This window comes from Tursiops truncatus, chromosome 8 (genome assembly GCF_011762595.2).
Source record: "Tursiops truncatus isolate mTurTru1 chromosome 8, mTurTru1.mat.Y, whole genome shotgun sequence".
Lineage (NCBI taxonomy): Eukaryota > Metazoa > Chordata > Mammalia > Artiodactyla > Delphinidae > Tursiops > Tursiops truncatus.
In genome coordinates, this window is record NC_047041.1 from 85,570,715 (window position 1) to 85,584,953 (window position 14,239).

The 14,239-nt window shown below is 42.9% G+C and overlaps 1 long non-coding RNA gene across 1 annotated transcript in view; it reads left to right on the forward strand.

The window, feature by feature from the left end:
* Positions 1-4,258: 4,258 nt before the first annotated feature.
* LOC109552267 (uncharacterized) overlaps positions 4,259-14,239 on the forward strand; it is a 76,911-nt gene continuing 66,930 nt past the window's right edge. Inside the window, exons 1-2 of the long non-coding RNA XR_004527601.2 lie at positions 4,259-5,154; positions 13,816-14,019. This is a non-coding gene — a long non-coding RNA (uncharacterized lncRNA). The remainder of the gene's footprint in view (positions 5,155-13,815; positions 14,020-14,239) is intronic.

Here is a 14,239-nt window from a genome sequence, read left to right on the forward strand (position 1 = left end):
GTCCCTGGCATCCAAATTCCAGTCCTACACTTTGTAGAATTTACTCTCCCTCTCAGAAAGTCAGTCCTTTCCCACCCTGGTCCCATTGTTCCCAAGAAGAGTCCAGAAGCCAAAGGAATGAGCAGGCTTTCTCCCTAGCAGGCTGGGGTGGGAGGCGGCATGGAGCCCGTCACAAGCACTGGAACGGGAGTCACACGATCTGAGCTCTGGTCCTGGCTTGGCCACTAACAAGCTGTGTGAACTTAGACAAATTGAACTACTCTGGGCCTCTGTTATGCCATCCAGATGTGGTTACGATAATATCCACCTCAAAGAGTAATCATGCAAATGTAAAATTATACACTGTGCTGGATCTTCTCCATCTACCACCCCAGATCCTCTCTCCACCCTTCTCCTACCTGCTTTGTGCCCCAGAGTTTGATCTTAACAGACTGCATCAGCAGGGCCCTGCTCTTGTCCCCAGTAGTGGTCAGCTGATGGGATACGCCAACAGGTGAGCAGTAGATAGAAGGAAAGAGAGGACGGACTGTTTATTCCCCCAGCTCCCTGTGTGCCAGGGCCCCAGTCCATGGCATTGGTCAGCGGTAGTGCTCCTCTATGGAAGGCCACGGCTCCTCCCAGGTAGTCCACACCTACAGCTCTAGCTCCAACTCCAGCCATAGCTCCTTTCTTCTTTTGGAATCCACTTCCTCCCCTTCCTCTGTCAGCAGGGGTGATAACAGCTCCCTGGCATCACTAGCCCCAGGGAATTTTGCCACCCACTGTTGGTTTCCTGTAACCCTGCCCACACCTTTGTAAGTAGTCCCCATTATGCTGTCCTCAACTACCCTGATTGTGCCACCTTTCCTGCCGAGATCCTGATCATTACTCATATATAGCACATGAGTTGTTGGGGTTTTATTGTTGTTTTTTTTTACCTTGGAGCCTTGGATGTGGAAGGCTCTCAGTGTTGCCGGAATTAATTTGAAAACATAAGCTTTTCTGCTTCACCCTCAAGCTGCCAGAAAATCCAATTATCCTGATCCCTCATTCCCCAAGTGCCCCAGTCCACTGAAATCCATATTCATTGATGGGCAATTCGTTCATTCACAAATGCTTGTCAGGCAGCTATAATGTACCAGGCCCTGAATTAGGTCCTGAAGCTCCAGCTGAGATCAAGCAAACAATGTCTTTCTCTTTTGGAATTTTTAGTCTCCTGGGATTATGTGAGTACTGTTACCAGGGGAACAACCTTTCTGCAGGCCACCATGAAGCCAGCTGACTGGCCAGAGCTCCTGTGGGTAACCCAAGGGTGCCCTTTCAGGACTATGTTAATTTGTGGTTAGCGTTTGCAGCCAACACCATGAGTTGGCTGACTCAATTCCCATTCAGAAATCTTAGCCGCCTTCCAGCTCAGTAGCCATGAGGAACAGTTCTGGCTAATAAGACATAAGCATAAATCATCAGGATGGGGCTTCCAGGGAAGCCCTTTCTTCCCTTGTAAAAAGAAACAGACTCCACTGGTATAAATGTTTGTTCTCTTTCTGCCTTTTCCCTTTGCCTGCTTAGAACAAAGATGTGATGTTTAGAGGTGCAGTGACCACCTTGGCACCACAAGACAACCAGCCTACACTCTAAGGGTGGTGGAGCAGACAGACCGAAAAGAACTTGTTCTTATGATGTCATTCAGCTGCCACGTCAATCCAGACTGCTTAACTCTGGATTTGTATAAGACAAATAACTCCCTATTTGTTTCAGACACAGGTAGGTAGATGTGTTACATATATTCAAGAGAATTCATATCTGGAGGAAAGCCTCAAGGTTGTCTCATCCAACTCTTCTCCTTATGTAGGAGGAAACTGAGGCACAGTGAGGGACAAAACTTGCCCCAAATCACACAGTCCGACGAGAACTCAGGTCCCCCAGCCAGTCCTAGTCCACGCTCATAACCTCCTATAACCTGTGCAAAGATTTGTGAGCTTGTGCTTGTGTTTCCACTGTTTGCATAGTTTACAGGCCCTTTGGAAACAGAGCTCATCTCTTTCAGTCCTGCTTGGCCCCCTTAAAAATAAAGCTGACAGGTAGATTCATGAGCAACAATACATGCTTCGTATTTTAAGCCACTGAGTTTGGGGGAGGGCGTTGTTACACAGCAAGAGCTAACCAATACATCACATCTATGGACCATTTACTGTAAGCCAAATCGATGCTGAGAGCTTTACGTAAATACTTCATTTAATTCTCACACTGGCCCATGAAGTAGATATTGTCATCCTCATCTTTTAGATGAAAAACACTGAGATTTAGAAAATTTAAATAACTTGCCCTAAAGTCAAACAGTAAGAAGTGAATCCAGGATTTGAACCCAAGCATTCTGACTCTAGAACCATACTTGGATTTCCTTTCTTTCAGTAGCCTCTGTTTTTCTTTTTCTCCTTCTAAAACTGGTTTGGCTCCAAAATCTTAGGAGGTTGTTTTTCTTCTTTTTTTTTTAAGAGCTTGTCACAGTACCCAGAACCTCTTGGGGGTCAGGATATGAGTGATTTTAGCCAGGGACTGAGTGGACATTCTGAACAAGCCTGACCTTGCCAGCAGCTCTAATTCCTCTCTTTCCCACAAATCCTGTTTGCTCTGTCTGCAAAATCTGCCTGACTCATCACCTCGTTTACCACCAAGCTGGTCCAACCCACGGGCCCTTTCACCGGCATCACCACAGCAGCCTCTTAACTGGTTTCCTTGACTCTACTCTTTCCCACTAGTCTTCTTTTCATATCAGCTGGAGTGATCATTTGAAAATGAAAGATTGTGGCAATCTATGCTTTGATATCATTTGTATTTGTCTGTAAGGGCTGCTATAATAAAAAGCCACAGCCTGGGGCTTAAACACCAGAAGTTTATTTTCTCATGTTTTGGAGGCTGGAAGTCTAAGATCAAGATGTCAGCAGGTTTGGACAGAAATAGAGACACAGATGTAGAGAACAAACGTATGGACACCAAGGGGGGAAAGTGGCGGGGGTGTGGTGGTGGTGTGATGAATTGGGAAATTGGGATTGACATAGATACATTAATATGTGTAAAATGGATAACTAATAAGAATCTGCTGGGCTTCCCTGGTGGCGCAGTGGTTGGGAGTCCACCTGCCGATGCGGGGGGCACAGGTTCATGCCCCGGTCCAGGGATATCCCATGTGCCGTGGAGTGGCTGGGCCCGTGGGCCATGGCCGCTGGGCCTGCACGTCCGGAGCCTGTGCTCCGCAGCGGGAGAGGCCACAGCAGTGAGAGGCCCGCGTACCGCAAAAAAAAAAAAAAGAATCTGCTGTATAAAAATATAAATGAAATAAAATTCAAAAAAAAAGAGAAAAAAAAGGTGTCAGCAGGTTTGATTTCTTCTTAAGCCTCTCTCCTTGGTTTGTGGTTGGCCACCTTCTCACTGTGTCCTCATGTGGCCTTTTGTCTATACACGTGCATCTCTGGTATCTCTTTGTGTGTTCAAATTTTCTCTTCTTATAAGGACCAGTTGTATTGGATTAGGGCCTACCCTAATGGCCTCATTTCAGTTTAATCATCTCTATCAAGGCACTATCTATGAATATAGTCACCTTCTGAGGTACTGGGAGTTAGGGCTTCAACATATTAATTTGTGGGGAACACAATGCAACCCTTTTACAACACCTTTTTATGGCTTCCCAGCAAACTTCAAATAGAATCCCGAGTCACCTCCGCATCCTCTAAGGTTCCATGTGCTCGGGGCCCTGCCACATCTCCAACTTTATGTCCCTCCACTTCCCGCTTTGCTCCACGTGCTCTGGCTGCACTGACCTCCCAGCTCCTCGTATCCACACAGCCTGCTCCTGCCTGCAGGGCCTTTCACTTTCTATTTCCTTTGCCTAGAACATTATTTCACCCCCAGATCTCTTCAAAGGCTTACTCTGCCTTTGTCCTCTGTTGTTTTGCCCTAATACTACCTTCATAATGGGCTAACTTCTTACTTTGCTTTGTTTTTCTTTGAAACATTTATTACTACCTGCCATTATCCTATGTTTGTTTATTGTTCAATTGTCTGTCTTCCCCACTGGAATATCAACTCCATGAGGGAAAGGCTCCATTTGTTTTGTTCCCAGATATATCTCCAGGGCCTAAATATAGCCGTGCTGCACATAATGTAACACCCAATAAATGTTTGAAAGAAAGAAAATGAAATGAAAGGAATGAATAATAAAGGTTTATTTTTTGGCTGCACATAGCATGTGGGATCTTAGTTCCCCGACCAGAGATCAAACCCATGTCCCCTGCAGTGGAAGCACGGATTCTTAACCACTGGACCACTGGGGAGGTCCTAAAAAAGAATGAATAAATGAAAGAAATGAAATAGAATGGAGTAAAATGAATTGAATGAATGAAAATTAAAAATGAAAGAAAACCCCATGCAACTAAAAACAAAATTCTTTTTCACACCACTATGACCTTTGTTCTTAATTCCAGTGTTTGACTTAAGAGTTAACCACTTATCTTCTGGAAGCTCATTAAGCATCCCAGAACATTCAGCATTAAATCTCTCCCAAGTTGTCATCAACTGATCGCAGTGCAAGAATCCAGAAACTTGCAAATATTTTCCCCCTGTTTATCTTTTTTCTCACCTACAACTGACAGCCCCAAGCAAAGATGCACCCCACAGCTTTGACAATGAAATCATTGAGAAACTAATATACAAACAGATCCTTTTATTATGGGTAAAGAAATTCAGATCTTTTGAAGATAGAAAAACGGGGGAGGGAATGTATACAAAAATTATGCACTCTTCAAGCCAACAATCCAATGTAGGTTTCCCTGCAATTCTGAGTCGACCCATTGCTCTAGCCCTAGTGGTAGCTTCTGGAATTGTGGGCAAGGAAGAAGAAGTGAGAAGTAAAGAGAAGCAACTGTTTTTCAAAGAATTCAACAACTAGTTTAGGGGACTCAAGATATAGCTGCCACTCCTTTTGGGAAATCAAACCCCAGTCTCCAGCAAAACATGATCTAGAAGCACGAGTCTGCAAGAGTATTTTGACATCTTCTTTGTTCTGGTCCAATAGGTGCATTTGATGGGGAGCATCTGTTTGAATCCTCACAAGAAGCACGCAGGAAGGATAACCATCCCAAGGAAGCAAAGGCTCAGAAATATGAAGTATTCACAGAGGTAAAAAGGCTCAGGATGTGAACCTAGGTCAGGCTGATTCTAAACGATGTGCTCTTCCCAGTACCTATCAAAGGGGATAAGCCTCAGGAGTTCATCTCATTTCAGCCCACATCAAAATTCCCAAGTCTCTGGAATTTGAATTTCCCTGCCAGTTACAGTCTCATTAATTCAACGGCCTTTATTGATTGCCTCCTAAGTGCCAAGAACTGTGCTTTGCCCAGTGGCTTCCAGAGAATGAGCGAACGATAATAATGATAAAATTTAAATGGTGAGAAAGCAACTCCTAAGGGTGTCAGAGTGCTTTCTCAAAATGAGTTACTTTCTCACTATTGAACAAATTGTAATTTGGAAAGCTGGTGAAAGTGCCTTCTTTCGGTGAGCCAAGCCAATCAATACGTGCCATTTAGAATTCTCCTTTCTGCTTTTCTCCTATTCAGGCATTTAAGGCTGAGATTACTGAGCTGAGTTTCTTAATGGAGTGTTCTTTGGTTTTGGATTTGTTTTGGCGGAGGGAGTGATTTGTTTCTGAAGAATAGGCAGTCTAGGGATGGCTAGGTGGACTGCTTTCCTGGAGAGAGAGGAAGACGGGGCTTGCCTGCTGCCTGTCCACTGGTCATGGGGGAAGCGGGGGAGGGGGAATAGCCCCTGCAGGAGACTGCTTGGAGAGGCATCCACTCCCACTGGCCCCAGGGACAGCTGACAGCTGTCATAAGTATTGATCAACCACAAAAGCAGATTTCTAGAACAGTAGGTACCTGTTACAGGACACACATATTCTGGTACAAAACTTGGGAACTTTGGCTCTAAAATCTTAAAAGGGGCTATTTCTGCCTGGTGGGATTATTAGTGACTTTTTTTTCCCTTTTTGCTCCTCTGTAATGCTAATTTTTCTTCTCTAGTCTTATATCCCTTATAATCAATAGGTGTCGTTTGGCTACTAGATATACTAGAATAGACGTCATCTGGCGACTCCACACCCCCTTTCACTCTCTTCTCACATCTCCTCCACCTCTCTTTCCTTTTTCATTCCCTTTTCAAAGTGATGATTTTTTTTTTTTATTTTTATTTTGTGGTACGTGGGCCTCTCACTGTTGTGGCCTCTCCCGTTGCGGAGCACAGGCTCCGGATGCACAAGCTCAGCGGCCATGGCTCACAGGCCCAGCTGCTCCGCGGCATGTGGGATCTTCCCGGACCAGGGCACGAACCCGTGTCCCCTGCATCGGCAGGCGGACTCTCAACCACTGCGCCACCAGGGATGCCCCCCTCAAAGTGATGATTTTTAAAAAATAAAAATAAAAAATTCTTTCTCCCCCATCTCCTTTCTGTCTAACAGGGATGAGAAAATCCTCCCGGTGCCGCCTCTCTCTTCTCTCCCCTCCCTTCCTCCCTCCTCACAGCCTCGCTGAGAAAGCTGGGGGTTCCGGAGTAGGAAAGGAATTTCTCCTACCCTCAGTCATAGCTTGTCCATCAGATCCCTCTAGATGTTTCGCTTAGGAAGGGACCACCCATAGGTACAAGCAAGGGTAGATGGCAGGAACAGGGTTGGCACATGATAACAAGGCCATAAATCTATCCCACACAATTTCCTTTTCCTGAGCTCCAGGAAGAGTGGGGCTGAGTCAAATGGCCAGGATCGCACATCCACAGGATGACCTTTGAAGCACAGAGATATTCAGGGACTTACCAGTTTCTTCATTTGTCAAAAGGAGAGAATAATGGCTCTTCTTCACAGGTGTGTAATGAGGATCAGATGAGATAATGGATACGAAAGTGTTCCAAAAGGTCAAAATCCTACAGAATGAATCACCAGGCCTAGTAAGTCTCTCTTCTTAATTTCTATCCTGTCTTCTCTCAGCTTCCCCCGAGCCTACCCTAGTCTAGGCCATAATCATCCTAGCACTGCTCTTTCGGTCTCCCTGTCTTTACTCTTTCCTCACCTCAGTCCCTCCTATACATTAATGCCCAGTAATCTTTCTAAACCCACTATTCAGCAAGGTGCATCCCTCAACAAAAATTCTTTTTGACCAAAACAAAACTTCAAATTCTTAGCCTAGTGGTGGTAGGCAGAATTCTTAAAATGAGCCAGTGACACTCATCCTTATATAATCCATTCTCCTTTGAGTGTGGTTGGAACCTGTTAATAGGATGAGTTATCACTCCCACAATTATGCTATACAGCAAAAGGGAAATTATCCAGCTGGACCCAATTTAATCATATAAGCCTGTTAAAAGCAGAGAATTTTCTCCAGCTGGTAGCAGAAGAAGAAATCAGAGATTAGAAGCGTGGGAAGGATTCAACAACAGCCAGCAAGGAAGCAGGAACTTCAGTCCCACAACCACAAGGAGCTGAATCCCGCCAACCAAAGGAGCATGGATGCTGATTTTTCCCCAGAGCCTCTGGTTAAGAGCCTAATCTGGCCAACACTGCCAGATTGAGTTCTGCCTTGTGACTCTGAAACAGAGACCCCAGATTGAGCCTACCAGGACCTCTGACCTACAGAATTATGATATAATAAGCAGTGTTCTTTCAATCTGCTAAATCTTTAGCAATTTGTTATGCAATGTCTTAGTTCAAGCTGCCTTAACAAAATACCATAGGATAGATGGCTTAAACAACAGAAGGTTATTTCTCACAGTTCTGAAAGCTGGGAAGTCCAAGATCAGGGTGTCAGCATGGTCAGGTTCCAGTGAGGAGCCTCTTCCTGGTTTGCACATGGCTGTCTTCTTGTTCTGTCCTACATGGTGGAGAGAGAGATCATCTCTCTGGCCTCTGTTCTTGTGATGATACTAATCCCATTCATGAGGTCTCCCACTCTCATGAGCTAATTACCTCCCAAAGGCCCCACCTCCTAATACCATTACACTGGGGGTTAGGGCTTCAGCATATGAATTTTGGGGAAGATACACACACTCGGTCCCTAGCATGCAGCAATAGAAAATTAATACACTTGATATTTCAAGACCTTAAGAGTTCTTATTCAGCCTACATGTCCAATCCATCTCTCAAACTTAAGCTCTGGAGTGATTATGGGGTTCGAATCTGAACTATCACTTGCTGGACAATTAATGGCATCTATTCCTCCTCTATATAGTTAGGATATTTATAGAACCTTCCTCATGAGATTGTTGGGAGGATTAAATTAGATGATCTAGCAAAACACTTAGTACAGTATCCAGCAAAAAGTATCTGCTGGGTAAATTAGTTTTTTCTTTGTGTTGTTATTATATTCTCTGCAGACATTCCTCTTAAGTCAAATGCACTTATTTATTAACCTAGGAAAATACACTCTTTTCTTGACTCACATCATGCCCCTTTCCCTTGCTTCTCTACCTCTCAAATACCCATCCTTCCACGCCTTGCTCAAATTCCTCCCTGCTCTGTGAAACCTTCCCATATCCTTCCAGTTCATGGTGGTCTATTCTTTGTATTAACTGCTCAAGAACCAGAGAATGGTGTAAATACTTAGACTGTCTCATATCTAATCACTTAAAAGGATGTTTTTTATTATAAAAGAAATGCCTGTTTGTTAGAGATAATTGGGAAAATCCATAACAGTTCAAGGCAGGAAATGAGTCACCTGCTGCCATTATTAATATCTCCTTCCGGACTTCCTGTTTTTGTTGTTTATGGATATATAAACATATAGGAAAACAGTTGCCTTCCAGAGAATAAATCTTTGCATTAGTCCACCCAGGGCATGCATCTGCCTGAGAAGAGACTAGGATGTGTTCACAGAAGGAATTCATAGGGAAAGTACAATGTGACATTGAACCTTACTCATGCAAAATAGGATTTTGCAGAAAACCAGGGTATTGAGAAGTTTTAGCCAAGGTCCCTGCATTAGTTTCCTATGGCTGCCATAACAAATTACCACAAACTTAGTGGTTTAAAACAACACGGATTTGTTCTCTGACAGTTCTGGAGGTCAGGAGTCTGAAAGGAGTCGAAAGTGTTGTTAGGGTTCCTTCTGGAGACTCCAGGGAAGGCAGTTCCTTTCACCTTTCAGCCTCTACAAGCACCCACATTCCTTGGCTCATGGCTGAATCACTCTGATCTCTGATTCCATAATCACATCACCTCCTAACCTTAACCCTCCTGCCTCTCTCTCATAGGCACACTTGTGGTTCCATTGGGGTCACCTGGATAATCCAAGATAATCTCCCCATCTGAAGATGCTTAACTTAATCATATTTGCAAAGTCCATTTTACTTTGTAAGGTAACATAGTCAGAGGTTCCTGGGATTTGGATGTAGCCGTCTTTCAAGGACCACTATTCTGTCTACCAAAGTACCCTAGAAAATAGAGCCTGAGGTAAGGATTATGTGCTGATAGTTTTATTGTAATGTATGAATCTAGGGCAGTAAGAGTGAAGAAAAAGGGAAGTAAAGCAGCAAGAATGCAAAGCAATGCAAGATGATGATGACTGAGCAGACCACTGCCTCAGGATGAGCTGAGAGAAGACACAGCAGCTTGCTCAGCGGGTGAAGGGTTCAGCTCCGTGGGAGTCAGGTTATGTGGAGAAACTGTCTCTTGGAGCAGTCAGTTGAAGAAAGGAATGAGAAGGAATTTATCTGTCAGGTTCCCTCCCATCTCTTATTTCCCATTGATCGAACGTTGCCCCATGTGGAGTGAATTCCTACACATTTCCGGGCCACATCATTTGGGCCCCTTTGAGAGTTTTTTGTAAGGCCTATGCCCTTCGGTGTGGTGTTGTGTCTGAGTCTGGAAGTGGTGGGAGGAACCAGACATGCCATGAGCATTTATTTGGTCAGCCTCAGGAGGCCTACAGGGAAGTGACGGCCAAGACAGAGCCATCAGCTGAGGGGCCAGGTTGCACCAAAAGAATCCGAGAAAGCAAGTGAAGTCAGGGGAATCTGAGGAGGCCCCTGAGATGTATCCAACACATTGCACCTCTTGAATCCCTCAGATCCCTCAGACCCTCCCTTTATATCCTCTTCCAGATCATAATATGAGGCATGCAGTTATTTTTTGAGAACAAGATGCCCTCACTTCTCCAATCTGGTCAGTCATAGAGTCCCTTCGTGGTTATAGCCAGTCTAAATTTCCAGTAAAACTGAAGGCAAGAAGATTGATAGAGCAAGCTACATTCCCCACTGTGCTGGTCCCAAGGCCATAACAATATTCATCATTCCATCCTCTACCACCCATTCTAGGCCTCTCTCTCCCTTGGCCTGCACTTCTTCTGGTCTACGTTACTAGAGCTTGGTGTGCCCTATCTGGTTAAATGGAAGATGATTTGACACCAACATTTTATTCTCTCCAGGGTGACTTCCCAGGGGTTGGAGCTCCAGTCTGCAAAATTGGCTCTGTGTTATGTCAAAAAATAAATTAGGCTATGCCTCCCATGTCCACTGCGTAGATGAGGGTGCAGTAGGTACAGGGCCTCAGGATCAGGCACTGCTGCCTTTTGCAGCTCAATCATTGGCAACGATGTCAATCATGGTTCCCTGCTGGCTTAGTGTCACAGGACCAAAACAGCTCTGCAAACAGGAATGATCAGTAGTTATGCCATTGGGTAGAGAGGAGTTCATTAAGGGCTACTGGGAGGAGCCATAGGTGTTTTGGAAGGGACTCAAGAATGGAAAGCTGCAAGGGAAGCGGTTCTTATAAAATTATTTTAGCAATAGCTACCGTTTATTGAGCATCTGTGTGCCAGGAGCTATATGAGGCCCCTTTTTTAAAATAGTTGATAGGAAGAACAATGTTGAGATAACCACAGGATCTGAGATTAAAAACTGCCTACACTTCAGTCACCTAATTCAATCAATATTTTTATTTTTTCCACATGCATATACAGTTCTTTCATATTCCTTATAACATTACAGATATAACTTAGAATATTAATTTCTACCTTTTCACTTTGATTTTTACCTTAAATAATATTTGCATTTTGTGAAAGTCACAAATTTATCTCCCTCTCTTCCAACTTGCTCTTCCCCCACATTGTAACCAATGTTAACAGCCTGGGAACATCTCTCTCTATGTTCATTTAAAATAATAATGGTAATAATAACAGCAAACCGTTACTCAATGCTTATTACAAGGTAGGCATTGTTTTGTTTTGTTTTGTTTTTACCACATTACCTGCTATAGCTTATTTAATCCTCACAACAACTTTAAAAGAAGTACTAGTGTTATCCTCAGTTTTTACACATGAAAAAACTGAGGTCCGACATATACAAAATATTCAAAAATATAAACAAATACCTAGACACAAGCAAAGGAAGTTTTTCGGTCATTTAAAATAAATAGGAAATGTGGAACACACAGTACACATTTCATTGCAGTAGCTTTTCCAGTAGAGAATATCATTGCCATCTCTCTAAGTCAATAGGTCCAGATCTAACAGATATTTTAGGAGCAAACAATGCCCCATTGTTTGAAGGTACCATCATTCATTGGCCCTATTGATGGGCATTTATGGTGCTTCCACTTTTTTTGGCCACCACAAATGATATAGCAATAACTATCCTAGAATATAAATCTCTAGTTGCTAGCACTTTTACTTCTATAGGATAGGGTCTATGGGCATTAGTGCTAAATCTGGAATCCTCCATATGAAATGATAAGCACAGCCGTGAGCTGTGCCAAAGCATCAGACTCTTGAAATGTGTGAGCTCTCCAGAGGTCAGGGCGAGAAGATGTACCACTTACACGGCCAAGGGGCTGGTAGCCAAAGAAGATACACAGCCAGGGCAGCCCTGAGCTGGCCTCCTCCAGGGCCTTCCTCTTAGGTGGAGGCCAGCTCAGGGCCCAGCCTCTGTACATATCCCAGTCAATTCACAATTTCTTTGGACATCTCTTGGGCATAGAGAGCTGTAGCAATCACACTGCCCTGAGTACCGAGGTATCCACCTTCTAGTCTCAGAGTGTTCATGCCAAAGATAGAAGGGAGGAAAAAAAAATGAAACTACTTATTTCCTCTTTCTGCTTCCCTAGGAACTCTTGTTGTCCCTGGGGAGGCTCACATTAGTCTCTGCATCAGATCCTACATTTTTGTAGCTGTATCACTGGATAAAGATAACATCAGATGGGGAAAAAATGAAAGAAAACATAAAAGGTAAATGAGAGAGGTGACAGATAGTGGTTGGAGTGAAAGAATAGATGTTCTTGACCTGCCTAGTAGGAGAGAAAAACACTTAAATAAAGTGTTTTTCTCAAATGTCTATTGTAAGTAAATGTTTACAATAGTCTGATATGTAGAAAAACATGCATGTGTTCAAGTAGGAAAGCATCTTCAAGTAACAAGACAAGTTTAAAAACCGATTTCAGTAATTTAAAGGGCTTATTTTTCTTGCATAACAAGAAGCCCAAAGGTAAGCAGCTTCTGGGTCAGCAACTCAGCAATATCAGGTCCAGTGTCTCTGTGTGGTCGCCGGGCCCAAGTGGAAGATGCATTAGTAATGTTGCTAGATGTTCCCAGACTCCCTTGTATAAGGCTCACACCATTTTGTATTCTCTAAAATACAACATATATCTTAGACAGAAGATAAACGTTCCTAACACATAAAGAACTTCTAAAACTTGAGATGAAAAGCAACAACAACCCTATAGAAAAATGGGCAGAGTTTACAAATGGTTTCACAGAGGGGAAACGCAAGTGACCCCAGTGCAAATATATTATAAGAGCTCAACTTCCTCTGAATATGAAAAATGCAAGACAGCACTGTACTGAGATATCACTTCTCAGCTATCAGATTGGTAAAAATCCATAGTCCAACAACATTCTGTTGATAAAACTTTCAGGAAACAGCCTCTCTCCTAAGTTGCTGGTGGAAGTGCAAAAGGATACAATCCCATGGAGGGAAATTTGGACCATCTAGCAAAATTACAAGTTCACATAACCTTTGACACAGCAATCCCACTTCCAGGAATCTATCTCAAAAAGTAAACTGGTAAAAATATAAAGTGACGTAGTATAAGGATATCCATTGCCAGTAATTGTAATAGTGAGGGGATGGAAACAATCCAGACGTCCATCAATAGGGCACTGGCTGAATACATTATGGCGCATGCATACAATGGAGTATTATACAACTATAAACATAAATTAAAAGGCTCTCTATGTACTTACTTGAAATAGTTTCCAGGATATATTGTTAAGACAGGCAAGTTAGAGAACAGGGTTTATAGTATGCTATCTTTCATTTAAGAAAGGAGGGTAATATGAATATATTATATATATATCAAAAGGTAATAATGGAAGAATAAACCAAAAACCAATAAAAATGGGGGACCTATAAGGAGAGAGAAGAAACATGACAGAAGGGCAGAGATGGAACCTAGACAACTGCATGTAACTTGGATAGTTTTAAATTTGTACCCAAGTAAATGTTTTAAATAAAATTAAAGACGAAGAGGAAACTTATAAAAGTTGGAAAAATGGACACTCATAATAATAATGGCATATTAGATTGGCGGTTTAGCCACCCAAAGAAGAGTTGTTACAAATGACTCTATAAAACAGTATGTTGACAGTATGTCCTTAAAGGGGTAGATCCTAAGGACTAAAAAGAGCCATGAAGAAATCTTAAAGTGCATTCAGTGGTGTATCAATCAGGACAGACTAGACTACGTTCTATTATAATAACAAGCCCAAGTCCTGGTGCCTTCAACGACAAAAGTTTCTTTTCTCCCAGGCTACATGTTCACTGTATGTTGGCTTCAGCTCTGATCCGTATCATCTTCCCTCTGTGACCCAAGCAAGAAGGGAAGAGCATCTGTCCGAAATGTTTTGCCAGTCATTGAGTCAGAAGACATCTCTCTGGAAGTGACCATCACTGTTACTCCACTCCAATTTTATTGGCCAAAGAAAGTCACATAATCTGAGTTCAAAATGTCAGGTATGTATAATCTTCTCTCAGCAAGAAGCACTGCAGAGATTGGCACCAAATAGGGGTGAACAGTAATACAATCTCACACAGAGAGTTAGCAGGATTATATTTTTGTTTTGAAACTATCACATGCATATTGTAGGATCAACAAATTAGTACTTTTGTTAATGTCATTACAAAGATCTTCAGCATAAAAGACAAAAGACACAAGTATAAACCCAAACAATTG